Here is a 17,462-nt window from a genome sequence, read left to right on the forward strand (position 1 = left end):
AACCCCAGGAGGAAAAAAAAAAAAAAAAAACACACCCCACATTTTATGTTGTTTTTCTGTGAGTGACATCTGGGTTTTTTTTTTTACATTATTTGGTTCAGCAGTAGTTAAAGGTAATAGGGCCCCCTGGTGACCCTGAGGAGATAGAGTAGGAATTTATTGACTTTGAAGCTATGGGGAAAATGCTGGCTTGGTCCAGCCCTGAGTTTTGGCACCACTTCTAGTTGCACTGATGCTGTGTCACCACTTCCACACCATTTGCTGCCTCCCCACCACCTCTGTATCTGTCTGGTTCAGTCCCAGGGCACTAGCACCTTACCCAGCTAAAGCAACTTCCACCCAGTGTGTTAGGTAAATGGGGATTCCTCACCAGACCTTGTTCAGCTCTGCTGCTGCTCTCCGCAGCTTCACCACTGGTATCAGGACTGATGTTGTCTACATGCTTTCCCTTTCTCTAGTCACACCTCTATTCTTAGACACCATGTTCAGGTCTTCAGGCTTTTAACCAAGCAAGACTGAATGTCACCTTTGTGAAACCAGATCCAGCTTTATGGGTCAGTTTTGTCCTTGCATTATGGAAGGGTTCAATGGTACATTGGATCCTTAAACAGAGTCCTTGCCATATAGGATTTCTTCCCACACTTTATGGGATGGATCTGGCTTTGGCTCCTTTCAAATCCTGCAGAGCTCTAGGGTTTCTAAAGCCTGGATGTGCATAGATACTGTCATGCAGCACTTAAAAATGGATGGAAGCTTGAACAATAGAGGGCTAAATAACAAAGCTAGTTCAGATTAATCAAAATGTATGTAGTTTTTTAAGAACAAACAAAAATAAAAAATGCAGGGGAGGGAGTTTTTAAACCAGCTCCATTAGCTAAACTCCTCCTTTCTTTTAATCAGCTGGGGAAGGCTAAATATGTAGGCACCTCCTCTAGGTGCCAGACACTTCTTCATTGACAGCATTTACACCTCTGTTCTGAAAGGCAGGCCTTCCAAGAGCTTGTGCATAAACTGCCATGTGTAGTTCCTTTAATGGAATGTTTATCCTTCAAAGAGCTGACACAATAGACTGTAGCTGCTGATCAAGCACATACACTCATATTTAAGGAAAAAAAGGCATTTTATTTGCTCAGTAATTCAAAATTACTCCTATTTCAGTCTCACACATAAATCCCTCATAGTCCATAGACCTGACGGGATTGTAATGACTGTGGCAGCCCCAGCTATCAAGACCAACAGGAGTCATATAATAAAATTCCTATCAATATTATCTTCAGGACCAAGAAACCAATCTTTTGCCTTTCCTGGATAGATCTGAACTGAAGGTTTGGGAGATGCAGGTACTTGGCACCTTGGAACATCAGACCATACCTCCACCAGCCTGCACTGCATAAACAGTCAGTATTTTATGTTTCTTGTCTTGAGACTATCATGTGTATTTCCAGAGTAGCCTGAAGAGATGTTAGGTTTATGGCCTCATTGGCATTTATTATGAAGAGGTCTACAAAATGGTCACTGTTTGAAAAGGTACCTTGTTGAATTGTAAATTACTGTCTGAATTTGCTAGGGGTGCGTGCTGTACATTCTAATGTTCCAAACCAAGTGCCAGATGTGGACAAAGGAAAGCTGAAGACAGAAGTACTGGCTTTTTGCTATACCAGCTTTCCACGTTGCTCAGGATCTCCAAGGGTCACTGTGTCTGATGACACCAGTATCATTTATGAGAAACCCTCCTGGAGAGGGAGAAACATTCCTGGAGGAGAGGAGGAAACAATCAATTTAGTTACCTATGTTATATATTCTAGGCATATCAAGAGACTGAACAGGTTCCACAGGAGATGTCTATGTAATAGCCTGAAAATAAAGTGGGAAGACAATACTAAACACTGAAGTACTGGAACATACAGGATCGACACACTTAGAATGCATCTTGAGCAGGTCCAAGGAGGTGATCCTCCCCCTCTATGCGGCACTGGTCAGGCCGCAGTTGGAGTACTGCGTCCAGTTCTGGGCGCCGCACTTTAAGAGGGATGTGGACAGCATGGAGAGGGTCCAGAGGAGGGCCACTCGTATGATCAAGGGACAGCAGGGTAGGTCCTATGAGGAAAGGTTGCGGGACCTGAACCTGTTCAGCCTTCAAAAGAGAAGGCTGAGGGGGGATCTTGTGGCCTGTTATAAACTGGTTAGGGGGGATCAGCAGGCGCTGGGGGAGTCCCTGTTCCCCCGAGCGCCGCAAGGAGTGACCAGGAACAATGGTCACAAGCTGGCGGAGGGAAGGTTTAAGTTGGACATCAGGAGGCGCTACTTCACGGTCAGGGCGGCTAGAGTCTGGAACCAGGTTCCAAGTGAGGTGGTGCAGGCTCCCACCCTGGGGGTTTTTAAGAGGAGGTTGGATGACCACCTTACTGGGGTCATTTGACCCCAGTGCTCTTCCTGCCATGGCAGGGGGTCGGACTAGATGATCTGCTCAGGTCCCTTCCGACCCTAGAAACTATGAAACTATGAAACTAAGAAACCACTATAAAGAAGATGAGGTTGTGGTGGATTGACCGTGTCAGGAGAATGGGAAAAGACCATATCCCCAAGAATATTTTGTACAGTGAGATTCAAGACAGCTCTAGAAAGTGAGGTAGTGCTCTACGGTGGTATTACAAGATCTACAAAAATTATATGAAGTCATTCAGCATCAACGTAGAATAGAATTCTACACGCTGCTCCCAGCTTTCTATCTGGAGGGAGTATCTGGCACTAGGTGCAGCTCAACAAGAAGTGGCTTTGATCCAGAGGATGGAAGCAAAGTGAGAAAGAAAAAAGCACCTTGCTGTAAAACTGGGACTCTAACTCAGACAACATCTGGATCATTGGGTATCTATACACCTGACGGACCTCTGCTCTGACGCGTGCTAATTAGCATGTGTTGGAGCAGACATGATCAACTGAATCTGCTGGAGTGTGATAATTAGTGTGCTATAGCAGCCTCCGTGTCATGTGTATTCAACATCCCTGTTTCAAAATGGCAGTGGGGGCACTTTAACTAAAGTTCATTGAATGAGCTTGAGTTAAAGTGCCCCCGCAACCATTTTGAAACACAGGGATGCTGAACACGTGACACTGAGGGCACTTTAATTAGAGCCATTCTAATTAAAGTGCCCACCTCCACCCTACAGCACTTGTATAGACGCCCTGTGAAACTTGTAACAAGTAGGGGTGTGCACAGTAGGCCCTATTCAATTCAGATTCGGCCCAAATCAGGGACAGTGATTCGATTCGTTGATTCAAATCACTGTCCCTGATTCGATTCGATTCGATTGAATCCGAATCTGAAGATTCAGTGCTGATTTGGAGAGTTAGAGATTTGGCCACAGACAAAGCTTTAGATGTTTTTTTCTACGTACCTCGAGGTACCAGGCGCAGCTCATGATCTTTGCGATACTGGGGCACATGAAGCATCCCACAGGAGCGCAGGGTGGAGGGGGTCTCCACGTGCTTGGCGGCAAACCCAGAAATGGGCCAGAAGTACTTCTGGTCCACTTCCGGGTCCACTGAGGAGCATGTGGGGGAGCCCCCCCGGCTCAGTGATCAGCTGTGGGTGGACCCCGGGTGCCTCCCCGAGACCCAGAAGGCAGCAGTTGCTGAGCCAAAGAGGTGTTTCTGGTCCATTTCTGGGTCTGCTGCCAAGCATGCTTGGGACCCCCCCAAGCTCCTGTGGCATGTTCCATGCACCCCAGCATTTACAAGCCCCTGCTACCTAGAAGCATGTAGAAAAAACATTTAAAGCTGTGTCTATGTCCGAATCTTTCTGAATCTCTCCGAATCAGTTTGGGGTGTTCCAATTTGATTCAGAGAGATTAAAAGGTCCTCTGATTTGATCTGGATTCAGAGATTTGGCCACCAAATCAGGCTGAATCAAATCAGGGACTGAAGTTTCACACAGCCCTAGTAACAAGCTGTACTGCTCTCATATTAGGCTCATCAGCCACAAATGGATTCATCAGGCACCTGACTAGACCTTCTACATGTACACCAAGATCTGAAGGATCAGTGGTTGCCTACTATAGCAGAACCTAGGGGAAAAGGGGTTTCAGTGGAGGGGACTCTGACTGAGTCCTGGTTCAGCCACAAATAATCTGTGTGACAGCGGGCAAGTTATTTAATTTTTCTTACCTCTCTGTGTTTCATCTGTAAAGTGAGGAGGACATTTCCCTGTCTTGCTAGGGTGCTATGAGGATAAAATTCCATTAATGACTTTGAAGTACTCAGATACCCTGGTGACAAGCACCATCTAAGTACCCAGATAAAATAAAAGCTTCATGGCCACTTTGAAACAGGAGAGTTATAGCAAGGTCACAGTAGTAAACCAAGGTTGCAAGATTAGCATTGGAGAACAGTGGGAAATCAGCCATTTATCCTTTCTGAACTAGCCCTCTGGTAGTCACTGTAACCTAAAAATCACATACCGCCCCAGAGTGACTTCCTTTTTTCTGTTAGCTTTACATTTGGAAAGCTCACAATCCAGCAGTCAGATTCCAAATGATGTTTTTCTGAATGTGCTGCAGTTGGTGCTCCATTTACAATAGATACATTATTCTATTCTATTCTCCAGCCTGTGAGTAATAAATTCTATTGGTATTAGTCATGTTTAAATGCTTACCTTTCAAAACTGCATTGGATTCGATAGGCTAATCTTCCAATAGACATGCAGGAAGTTTTCATTGAGGGATGCAGTCCTCATGACAAATTACAACCTGCAGTTCTTTGTACTGCTACGTTGAATGCTTTTGTTAGGGAGGTGTTTGAAACCTTGAGTGGAGGGAATCAATAGCCATTTAAAGGTAGATTTCAAACAAACAATAGGTTTCCAGTATTTTGTGAAATCCAAATAACACTACAACCACGTTTGTTATCTGCCATAAGATTCCCATTTCTGACCTTGGCTTCAAAGGTTTTTCTTCTTAGGGGTATGAGCTTCTACACCTGTGTCAGCATACAAATGACTTGTTTCTCTTTTGGAAAATATATATATTTTTTGCCAGCTGGCATGAGGTGAATAACTATAAGTTTTACTTTGAAGAGATCATACAGTGGCACTTGTAAAAAAGCAGTTTTCTCTACAGACTTGTTCACATTAGGAGATAGATTCTTAATCTGTGCTCTTATTCATGCTGTACTGTGTTTAGTGCCCTTTCCAATGACCCAAAAGTGGAGGGTTTTGACTGGTAAGTTGTTCCCTTCTCTTTTCCTTTAGACTGTACAATAACTTTGAATATATGCAGTGATTGTAATCCAGCACTGCAGAGAGATGGGACAAAGAGAATGGTTATTCAAATGGAATCAAGCTGCAGAACTTTATGACGCAGGACTGCTGCACCCTCCCTCCAGAGTAGTACTTTACATTCTTTACTAGAGACAGTTAGCAATTCTTTGACATTCTTTGATTTTCCAGAAAATGATGATTGGTCCCTATATTTACAGGGTTTTACTAAGACATCTGTTTCAATCTTCCAGAGGAATACAGGCAGTGGGATTCCATGTTGCCAAGACTGTGGGTCCAGGCCAGCCAGCAATGCAGACCACCCTGCAGCCTGGAACCCCAGTGCCTTTCAGGTTTGCATTTCCAGAATGACACACTGCAAGATTTCAGTTCCAGTACAATTTAAGGTTTAGGGTATTTTGTCCCAACTGGGGACATTAACAAATTTCCAAAGCTTAAAAATCATCATGGAATGGACATTTTTATTTCCAGCTGCCTGTTCTTTATTACTATCTGCTGCTTACTACTCCTAACTCCTTACTGCTTACTCCATGCCTGAAGAAGAATGTCTGGCATTCAAAATCCTGTCTAACTCTATCCCAACTATGCAATTGATCCAATAAAAAATAAAAAAATAAAATATCACCCAAAGAAATTTTTGCCCCTCTCATAATTCCTGGCGCATTATGGTTACAATACCACTCTAACACTGCATTACTACCCCAGAAATAGATTAGGAGACAAAAGAATGACAAGTGCATCTGGCAACACTGGGATAACCTCATTTCCTGTTAATGTAGCAGAAAAGCTATTCTCAGAGCAGTGCAAGAGCAGGCCGTGAGACTAAAATCAATCTTAAGTGTGGAAGGAGGAATCACTGTCTAATTCTTTGGCATGGGAAGGATCGCTATGTACCCTAGCTAATACAGGATAATGTTTTTAGATTGATATTTAGTAAGTCTCAAAGTTCAATATGGGAGCCAGATGTCAACCTGGAAAAACAAACTAACTACTTAACATCTGGTAGAAGTACATGCAAAATTGCCTCCTATTGTAAAAAAAATACAGCCAGCACCAGAATGGTGAAAAGAGCCCACTTGGGGGTCTATTTAGTCTCAGTATCTGAGATTAAGATGGGCGTGTTCTTGTTTACCAGTTAGTATTTCAAACACAATCATGAAGTCTATATGAAACAAAATGCGTTTTTACAATGATCATTGTTGTTTTGGTATCTAGAGATCCCAAATTAGATCAGAGCTCCATTGTGGTAGGTGCATTACAAACAGATAGTAAGAGACAGTCCTTGCTCCAAACAGCTTACAGTCAGGATAGACAAGACTGGAAAAAGAAGACAGGTATACAGAGGTATAATAATTTTTCCAACGTCACTCAGAAGAAGAACCTGACACACCACATTGTCCTGATTATAAGTTGACCTTTTCCCCCCTTGGAAATAACCATAAAAATTGCAGCCAACTTACAGCCAACCATAACCCTTACAGAAATACTGAATGTTGATTATTGTAATATTTTAGGGAAAAAGCAGTGTTTCCTAAAATTGAACGTGTAAAAGCAGAGTTGACTTATAATCAGAACTTTATAATATGTCTTCCTCTTTTTTATTTTTTATTTTAAAAAGCATGGATGGTATAATCTGTGACCCACCAGAAGGACTGCTGACAGCAAGAAAAGAATTAATCCGAAGCACAGGGTACAAGATTGATAGTAGCTTTTCTTCAGAGAGTTTCTTAAAATGGGTAGCAGCAGGTTTGCAGCTCTCTGAGAGCATGTCTGAAGGGTTAGGAAGCCCCACCTCCCTGTTCTACAATAAAGGAAAGTGTAATTAAAAGAATCCTCCCCTTAGTATGCTGGTAACAGGCTCAAATGTGTCAGACAGTCGGTGCCTGATTCTCTCCCATCCTGTGCCTTGCATTGTCACTTATATTAGAGCTAGGGTGGAGTGTAAAATCAGATGGTTCTCTTTTGTGTATGCTTTGGGCTGGTGTAAAAGGCATATGTCAGGAACAGGAGTAACAGAATATAGTCCTTATTGTTTTGCAACAAGGAAAATTTAGAATAGTTGAAATAAATCTGAGGGCTTTCATTTTTTAATTGTCTTGGGAAATCTAGAGTGCAGGATTTTGTATGCATATCCTGGATGGTGCCCCTGGTCACAGCTGGGGACAGGAGGACAAGAGGGTGAATGATTCTCCTTGTTAATTTAAAACAGTCCACACGTTTTCTAGCATGAGACTCCTATGCAAATGGTTCCTGTGCTGTTTAAACCATTTGGGCTCCTTCCTTATGCTGTTTCTAAGTTTGAAGAATGCCTGCTGGGTATAATTAATATTCCTCCTCCTACACTTACCATTACTCCTGACAGTAAAAATTAAAACATGAGCTTTTCTTCATTCAACCCCAGCCCACGGGAATTCGATTACACAGGAAAAGTTGCTAATAAAACGAAAGGTTTGTAGATCTGCATTCACCCAGGCAAGGTGTAGTTTTCATTCAGCTACCCTGATGGATAAAGGATCTCTCACCTCATCCTGATTGGATGCTTGGCAGTAGCACTGTTTAGCCCTGTTTGGAGAGAAGTGACAACAGACTGCACTGCTGAGCCAGCGTAAACTGTTGATTCAATTGCCTCTCTCGTGGTAGAAGCCTGCAGTATTGTTGCAGTCTTCCTTGTACCAGTCGGTGTTGCTATGGGCACTGCTGCCTAGGGAGCAGAGAATAAGACAGGGAATAAAGAGAAGCTGTCCCAGAACCTTCAATAAGTAGCTTAGTTTTATGCTGCATGTTTTATCTTCTCCTGTAGAATCAAGTTTTATTCTTCTTCTAAGCATTGTTGGCAGATGTGTTAATTCATGTATTTAAATAGACATTTAACAACCAGGGAGAAGCAGCCTCTAAATATAAATCATTATTCCAAACAGGCTATTTAACATCAGACTAATTCTTTTGCCTTATTAGAGTGTCATTTTGTGCACATATCAATTTGGATTAGCAGGAGTAACTTTATAAAAACTTACAAAAGAAGAGAACTCAGGCATTTTACAGGCGTGTCAACCAATTCGTTATAGGTTTACCATTTTAGCCTCCTTTGACTTGTTCACTCATGAAAGACAACAGATATTTTTTTCCACCTTGCTTTGCAGCAGAAGGCCTAGAAAATGATCCATCAAACTGAAAGACTACCACTCAGCCCAGTGGCATCTGACCTACTGGTTCTCAATTCTACAGTTTGATCCTTTCTAGAACGGAAAAAAGGCATGTAGGAGGTTATTTAACACTACCAGTTCAGAGGACTGCCTCTGCTTCTATACTGCATAGAAATGAGGACCATAACGGGTCTGTGTTGCTCAAGCCAGTTGTTCAGGGAAAAGGATGGAATTATTTATTGGAAATATTGAAGCTGCCTCCTCACACTCTATGGGAAAAGGGTGTTGCAGGCAAACATGCTTCACCCAGCTCTTGGTCTTCAGTGCAGCCAGTCTTGGGATGAGCAGCACAATGTCTTGGAAGGAAGGATGGATAAAGCTTAGCTGGTTATAACTCTATGCAGAACACAACAAACAATGCGAGATGAAACCAGAATGACAGACGGTCATCACCTGTTACACAGGTCCATAAGGACGGGACTGACTTTGAACAGGAGCACCTTCAGGATGCAAGTTCAAGAAACCCTTTGTAGTTCAGATTTACAGAGAAACTGACACACTCTTGCTCGGTGTCATCCCTTCAGGATCCGTCATCTTCTGTGGGCCTTCAAACCCAGAAGCTGCATCTAAACTAACTGTGGCTAAGGAAGTTGCGAAGGGGATTAAAAAGCAATTGCCACCTTTCACCAGTGGCTATGGAAGGGTTTTCTAAATCATGGACTGTGGGCAAATCACCCGAATCACTTTAAGATTGAGCTGGGTACATTTATCAGATGGACAGCATGATGGGAGAGGGAGTTCTGGCTCAACAAACGGTGGGTGTAATATGTGAAATTATGTATTAAAAAACCCTATGGTGGGGGAAGGAAGTAACTTTCTTGTAGTACGGTAGGTTTCTGGTAATCTCATTCTTCAGGTTTTCTATTATCTGCAAGGGCCAAGAAAGATTCCCCCTCTCCCTCCTCCTATGAACGTTACTAGCTTTACAGGGACAAAGGAGAAGGGAGATTTACTGTCTGAAGCATTGGATATTGGTCATAGCTAAGGCTGCAGGTTTTTGACTGGTGTGTATTAATGCTCCTGTCAGTACTTTGAAGTCATTGGCCGGAGTCTCTCTCTCTTTTGCTATGGGTCAGACCAGTTTCCTTCATAACGCCGTTTGGCATTTTCTCCGTAGATCAGATCGGCAACAACTGCAGGGCTTTTTACCTTCCTCTATAGTGGAGAGCATGGCCCTTTTCCTACAACCTTCTGAGCACGTATTAAATCGACTACTGCCCCGTCACTGCAGTGGCAGGATATCGGCAGTGCCCTCTTCTTCTCTCTTCTACTTTTACTTATGGCATATTATAGGGTATTCTTGGTGTTTCAGGTACTGTGTCTCAGTTACGTGTGATGGGGAAATATTGGAGGTAATCTGGTAAATGATGGCCCATGATCACAGTGCTGAACTCAGTGCCTCAGCAGATCCCTTCTGGTCCTATGTTCCTAAAATCTTGAATGAGCCATCCTTTGTACCCGCTACAGCTTTTTCATGGGCAGTTTTCAGTGCAGCTTTTTATGAGCAGCCTCAGAAGTAGCAGGAAAGAAGCTGATTGGTACAGGCAAGTAGGAATTGCCACAGTGGCATAGCCTGTCCTGCCCACTGCACCCAAGAACAGTGGGCCGCGCCAGGCATTTTGTAAGATAAGAATCCGTGCAGTAGGTGGCAACAAGAGGTCTCCCCACTGGGGAGTAGGTCTCCCCATTGGCAGAAATCAGACTGCACTTGGAAGCCTGTAGGCTAGTCTTCCCTCTGCAGTGCTTTGGCCATTTCAGTTTTTACTGTCGTAGTGCTGGATATTTTTCCTCAGCCATTTTCAACTGCAATCCCATTCTGATTCCTGCTTTGCTCTGAGCCTCAGTGATCACAGAGGACCAATTCTTCCACTATAAGCCTGCAGAACCAACTGCATGATCAAGCCACTGGAGATGAGTGAGGTAAATTGAGAAAGGCAGTCCACTTGGGAACTAGGTCTTGTACATCATAACCAAGTGCCCTAGTCTATTCCTGAAAGCAAGTGTGCACTGCATACATGAAACACCTTCTTAAAGGTCTGCAGCTGGTCATTCCCCTACTCTCATCCATCATGGGTTTGATACCACCTCACTGGTCTTTCCTGGTGGCAGGAGTGACAAAATACAAATGCCCCAGTGCAGCAAGCTGATGTAACAAAACAGGAGGAAGCACAGCTAGAGAAAGTGAAGGATTGACAACCTTCTGGTTCATCTCCAGCCCCATTCTTTTATGTTGGCAAGGCTTCCCTGAGTCCTGTCACAAAAGACAGATGGGAAATTCCTTGCAGCAAGAAAGATCTGAACTTTGAAAGGAAGCTGGGTTCAACAGAATCCCTGCTGCACTGAGCAGTGCCATGGGAGGAAGTGTGTGCAGATGCTGTGGTAGAAGCAGATACAGAGTTACTCACTTACCAGTGCTACATTTGCAGAAGCTTCTGACCTAGAATCACTGTATTTCTACAGATGAGATTGTATTTATACCAGGCACACTTGGCTATGCAGAGAAAGGCTAACAGGACTTGCAAGCAAATGGCAAAGCCTGCAGAGGTTTTACAGGGGAGCTATTAAATCAACAATGTTTCAGAAGGTCAGAGCATGATGGACACAGTCAGTTCCCAAGAATTCAAGCTATTGGACTGTTTATCCGTATGTATTAGCTTTCTCAAAGATGAAAGAATTCTGAAAGAAAGTAGCAAGATTGTGGAAAGGTAGAAGTGAGCAGTTTTGAAACACCCACAGGGAAATCAAGAAGCATCAAGATTTTTTTATATGGAAGTTGAAGGCCTGGAATTGTAAGTGTTTCCCCAAATTTCATTTACAATTAACATTCCTCATAGCTGCCCCTGCTCTTGATAGTGTCATTCTTTAGCTCTGTGGTATACCTATCTTCAGGAGGAGAATGGGGACTGAGCAAATACTTTTTCTCCATTGACTTAATGCCAAATCCTGATCCCAGTGAAGTCAATGACACACAAACAAAACTTATTTAAAAATAATTATTGCAATGGGGCTAGAATGTAGTTCTTAATGCAACATTTATAATACATTTCTTTGCTTTTCTGATGTTTATAGACTTCCCAAAGATACTAGAAGAGTCACAAAATCTTGAAATAATGAAGCAAAATATGCCTAAGTAAGTTGCTTTGAAATGTTCTCACAAATAAGCAGCTTAATAACTAAGAGAATGCAGGAAAAAAACCTCTGGGCTCACTTGACTTCCAAAAGGATTAGAGCATATCCTCCACTCCAGGAGAGCAGGGTCACAACCTGACTTCAGGTCACAACTGGACCCACAGTGGCAGGGGCAGACACAGGTCTCCATCCCTGTCCCCCACCCCCATCATTCATGATGGGCAATTTGCTAGTTATTATATATAGTTGTATGCCCTTTTCCATTTTTTAGATAAAGAAATTTCTTCATGCGGTTTTCCATGCCCTTGATCTCATTGGTCTCTACTCACTGCACTCTTTCCAGCTCTTAATATTCTTTTGAGGTGGCATAAACCATGTACACAGTGGCCAGGTACAGCTGCATCATTACTTTGGAGCAGTTACCATTCCTTATGCACCTTACCCAGCTTGCTTTTCTGACTTTGGCATCACATGAAGCTGTATATGATGATGATGCCCAGGCTCCTCTCAATTTCATATAATTAACTTTGAACCCTGCAAGGTGTAAATGCAGTTTGAATGTTTCCCTGTGATGTGCACTAATATGCAGGAGTCCTTGAATCTTGTTTACTGTGAGGTGTCCATCCATCTAGCTCAGTAATGCTCAACTTCTGGTCAGCGGGTGCGATCCAGCACGAACAGTCATGACATCTAGCCTACAGGGCAGCAGGGGCTATTACCCATGCCACTGCTATTTCACTGTCAAATTCCCAGGCCCCACTGCAAGATGACATGTCACAGTGTGCCATACTGGAATGGCATGTGGGGCTGTGGCCAGGACTGGGGTGGCAGGTCCAATCTGGCATGCATACATCATGGCCAACGGACAAAACTCATGCAGTGAATCTAGCCTGTGGACTGCTCAGGGTTGCCAATTCAAGACAATATTTTTAAACTCATGAGCTGCAGACCTCTTATTGACAACCAAACTATTTTACTGACACTTTACATATTGTAAAATTTAAGAATTGTCTTGGTTGACAACCCTGCTCAATTGTAGCAAAGGTTTTATACCATGCTGCCCCCATCCCAAAGGTCTCCTACTCACTCCCAAATCTTGGTACCCCTGAATGCACCCCACACCATGCTGCCCCCCAGCCCACCTTCCAGTCTTACCCCTGCCAGCTCCCCCCCAGTCTTGGCACAGACCCTCAAAGAAGGACTCGTGTCTGCCTACCTGTCACTCCGCAGTGTTACACAGACAGGAGGTGCACCAAAAGTAGCAGCAGCAGCAGCAGCACATGGCTGGGGGTTGGGGAAGGAGTCAGAGAGCCATGAAAAGGGTTCCCTTTAGGGTGCTTCACTCCTGCTTGGACACTAGGTGGTACTGTTGAGCTCTGTGTGTCAACATTGAAGCTCTGTGGTTGCAAAAGAAGCTGAAGGCAATCAGCTCCATGTTTTTATGGAGCTGATTTTATGGAGGTGTTTTTTGGTTTATGTTTTTACAGACGGCACATTTTTAATGGAATTTAAGGACAGACAATTTTAGCTTTGTTATTTACAAAGTGTCTGTACATTTACTAATAGTTGGAAACCCTGGGACCGACTCTGAACCATTCATCCAACATGCAGCCAGGACAGTTCGGGCGCCACTGATCTAGCTCATTTAGGTCTCTCTACAGTTCCTTATTTAGGATAGTCAAAGCCAGGGAGGACTGTAACTATCAACCACCCTTTTTGTTATGAAATATTGAGGCCCCTTCCTTAACTTTTGCCAAGATGAAAATCTATTATTTGCCTTTCATCTTCTAACCAGCTTTTAAGCCATAGTGATACTTGGCCTCCCACTGTCCCCTCCCAAGAGAGGTGTTTTAACAGTGGATGGCTTCCCTCTTTACCCATCTCATTTGGTTAGAGCAGATCATTAAACACCAAACTGGAGAATTGTCTTAGACTTCGGAATGTTCTAAGACACGTCTTGTAATAGCAAGTTATATAATGCTAATGAACCAGAGGCTCTTATATTTTTAGCATGACAAAAATAATTTTAATTGCAACCCTTCCCCTTCAATTAGCACCCCCTTTTAGAGCCAGGAACTCAAAATAAGTCACCAGAAATTACGCAGCAGAAGCAAACCTGAGAAAATTACCATTTTATGGTAGACTCTGTATTTAAGAGTCAGGAAGCATAGCTGTTATCTGCAATAAGACAGACACTTTACTGTATTCACCTGTCAAGTTCTATTGCTTGCTTTCTTGCATTTTATTTATTCTTTAAATGGTGCTATTCCCACAGTGATCCAGTTGCTATAAATTATCCATCTATAATGCATCACACTTTGCTGATGGGTGTTCAATAAAGAAGACTAAAATTAAAGAATGGTGGGCTTCAGGTTTTTTCCTCCTTGACTAAATGGGGCAAGTACTTCTGAGATACCTAAATGCCTTTGCAGTGTATCATGCTTCAAGATACATCCTTGTTAAAAAAAAAAAAATGAGCACAATTGCTTGACCTCATCATGGCCTAGCAGGGAGGGTTTGAAGGAAAAACAAAGTATATTGCCTTGACAATTCTAATTGTTCAAATTTTATTCTGTCTGTGTAGCTGCAAAGACCTAATCACACACAAAAAAGCCATTTCAATGGGTGTGCTGAATGTGGAGAAATACATAGCGAACAGTGAGGAACAATCATTTTCTTTTTATTCTTGTTAAATAAAGCCAAACAGAGTAAATTAAGTCTGGTTTTAATGAAATTTTTATAAGTATGTAAAGGTCGGTCTAAGCTAATGGAATACAATTTGTTTGAACTCTGTAGTCCTTTTTTAAAATTAATTTTTCATGATCCATTTCAATTTTTCTATTACTGGTAGGTTCATAGAATTCAATTGTTTGACTATGTTGATAGATTTAACCCTTGCAGCTCCTAATAGTTTGTAGGCAGTGTGTGTGTGTTTTGGGGGGTCAAGGGGGTGTTAGGAGGGAATAGATACTTATATTTTGGAAAATCTACTGGCATTATATCATTTCCTCCCTCAACTGATTGCTATGAACCCCACAAAAAATGATGTTCTCCCTCTTAAAGTGGATCCTATATAGACAGATGTGCCTCCTGTTCTTTTGCAAACAGCAAAGCTGCCTCACTTATTCTGTAAATGTCAAGGTGCTAATTAATTGAAACTACAGTCAGCTGTGGACAAATCAAGGCATTTAGAAGAGAAAAAAAAGTGTCAACAGAAATACAGCAGTGCACACAGGACTGCAGGGCATGTTTTACATAGTCTGCTTGCAGCTTCTGAAAGAAGTGGTAGAAGTTTGTGTGATGTCTTACACAAAGAGGATCTGTGTCATACTGATAAGAAGAATTCAACTAGAAATAGAGAGGGCTTATTGTATCTTCTAGTTCAGTGCTGTATACCTCTTCAAAGGCCCAGGACACTCAGTGACCAGCTTAATTGTACTAAATGGGGGAGGGGAAGGCCATGCTAAACCCCGAGAAAGCCACAGAATTCTGCTCCACAGCATTCCTCTTTAGCAACTGAAAGGAGTGTATGAATGAGACCAATAAGATATGCCAGGACATTCTGCACAAGGTCTGGGAACTTATTTACCTATTTCCTTATACTGTATCTAGCTCTTGTATAGTTCTTGCCATCAACATATCTCAGAGTGGTTTACCAAAGAGGTCAGTATCATTACTCCGATTTTACAGATGAGGAGACTGAGGGACAGAGACAAAAAGAAGTAAACCCTGAATCTCTGTCCATTTTTACACCCATCAAGCCACATATTAGGCATCCCATTCCTAAAACTGGCATCAAGCAATTGCAGAACTTTCTTCACATTTCCTGATGGCCAATGCTCTACCTTTACCTCAACCATGCCCTGCTCAAGCCATCCATGAGATTTCAGTCAACTTCTTGTAATTATAATTTTTTCCTGTTATATTTTAAGCCTCAGGACACAAATGTCACATAAGTCCTCTTTGTTTAGACGGTGTCCATTGACCATTTAATTACATAGTAATTACCATGTAGCGGTTGGGTAATTACATGGTAAGTACCATATCATTATATATGAATACTTCTGTCGTCTTAACCATGGTGAAAGTCACGTGGTAATTACTTTTGGATCTACTAAGTGCAATTGCACAATTATTCACTGCAGCCTGTAATTATTGAGTAGTTATATAGTATTTACCAAGTGTGCCCTATAAATTACCATTTATAAAATGCGCAAGACAGAGGAAGCCAGCAGAATGGCTGATGAAAGTTCCAACCCATACAATTATAGGGCAATAACCACAGAGGACAGCATTTCTTTGCCATACTGGTCTCTCTCTGAACCAGATGCCCACAGGGAAAAAACAACAAAGACTAACAAAAACTCAAAACCCATATTCCCTGATGTAAAACTGATTTAACCAGCATGGAAAGCCCCTGGGCTTCTTAAGAATTCTAGGCTAGTGTCAGACTTGACTCAGGACAAAGAAGCCATGAAGTTCATGTGAAATCTAAGGAAGCAAGCAAGTTTCTTGTCTCAAATGACCAAAATTCAAAGTCAGCTGTATTGGCTAATGCAATTAGCTCTTACCTGTTTCATGACTCACAGGAAGTACTGGGGAATGTGGGTATTCAGAGGAGCAAGCAGAGCCAAAGACTAAGAGGCACTCAACATCTTATCCACTGAATCCCAGAGGTAGCTAGTAGCTCCTTTCCCCTTTTACGGGGATACATACCATGGAAACTGTGTCCCAGGTATGGCTGTGGGAAGAATTAGCTGAACTGCTCATTCACCAAAACATGTACTTTTTGGTGAACCAAAAGTATTTGAGAGTTCAGGCTGCATCTGGCAAATCATTCTAACTGATTGCAATTTTAATGGTGAATTTATTTATTCATCCTCTAAAATATCATTTTCCCCTCAAATTAAAAGACTCCCAGAGAATCCCAAAATCAATTAAATAAGTGAGGCAGCAACAAAAAACTTAAACAGTAAGGGTCTGCCAAAGGCAGGTGAGACCACAACTGGTAGAGAAATGAGAAAAGGGTGGAAAAATGAAGACCCAGTGAGAACAACACCACAAAAAATATTGCACTCTGCAGTGACACTCTTACTCACCAAAATGATTGCTTGTTAAATCTGGCTTTCATGGTGAGGTACTCCTTTATGATCTTTGTATTCTCCTACCATTGCCATGTCTTGCAAAGTTACTTCTCTTCCAGTATTTACTCTTTCAATAACTTGGAACAACTTTTCTTTTACTCAAGCCTCTTTCATCAACTCAGTTTCCTTCCTCTTTTCAATGGGGTGGGGGAAAGGGGGTCTCTCTTCCTCCCACCCTCACTTCTCTCACATGATCCAAGCAGCCAATCTAGAACTGCCCCCACCCTCTATTTCCTCTTCCTTCCTCACTTGCATGAGAGTTTCTCAGCCCTATCACTATATTGGTTTCCTCCATTACAACAATTTCCCTCTCCTCTTATAACTCTTACATTTTCCTGTGGAACCCTCTCTAGTTATCCATCCTTACTGATGCCCATGCTTCAGTAAGGTATATTCTGACTGCCCTGTCATCCAGCAGATCCCTTCTTAAGGAAGAACTTGTTTCACACTATTTATGGTAAAGAGCCTAACAACAGTGGGTAGGCAGGTGACCCAGCAGTGTTTTGTTACTTTTGGTTGCTCATTTTTCTTAACGTAAAACAAAATGAAATGTGAGTGTGATACTTTCTTGGTCCCAGGAAGCAGGCAGCAGGAGCCAGGCTCTGTGCTTTGCTCCACTGCAGCAGCTGCTGCCTCCTGCAGGTGCCAGTTGAGGCTTGGATGCTGCTGCAGGGGGCAGGGGGTTGTGACCCTGGTCCCTGGCCCTGTAAGCTG

The 17,462-nt window shown here is 42.6% G+C and overlaps 1 long non-coding RNA gene across 1 annotated transcript; it reads right to left on the reverse strand.

Moving 5' to 3' along the window:
- Positions 1-3,975: 3,975 nt before the first annotated feature.
- LOC109301772 lies at positions 3,976-16,880 on the reverse strand. The gene is made up of 3 exons (XR_002098619.1): positions 16,704-16,880; positions 7,795-7,973; positions 3,976-5,289 (listed from the first exon to the last, which is right to left on the reverse strand). It is a non-coding gene; the product is annotated as an uncharacterized LOC109301772 (long non-coding RNA).
- Between the last annotated feature and the right edge of the window lie 582 nt (positions 16,881-17,462).

Source organism: Gavialis gangeticus, unplaced genomic scaffold (genome assembly GCF_001723915.1).
Source record: "Gavialis gangeticus isolate Ggan-Ray unplaced genomic scaffold, GavGan_comp1, whole genome shotgun sequence".
In the NCBI taxonomy this organism is placed as follows: Eukaryota; Metazoa; Chordata; order Crocodylia; family Gavialidae; genus Gavialis; species Gavialis gangeticus.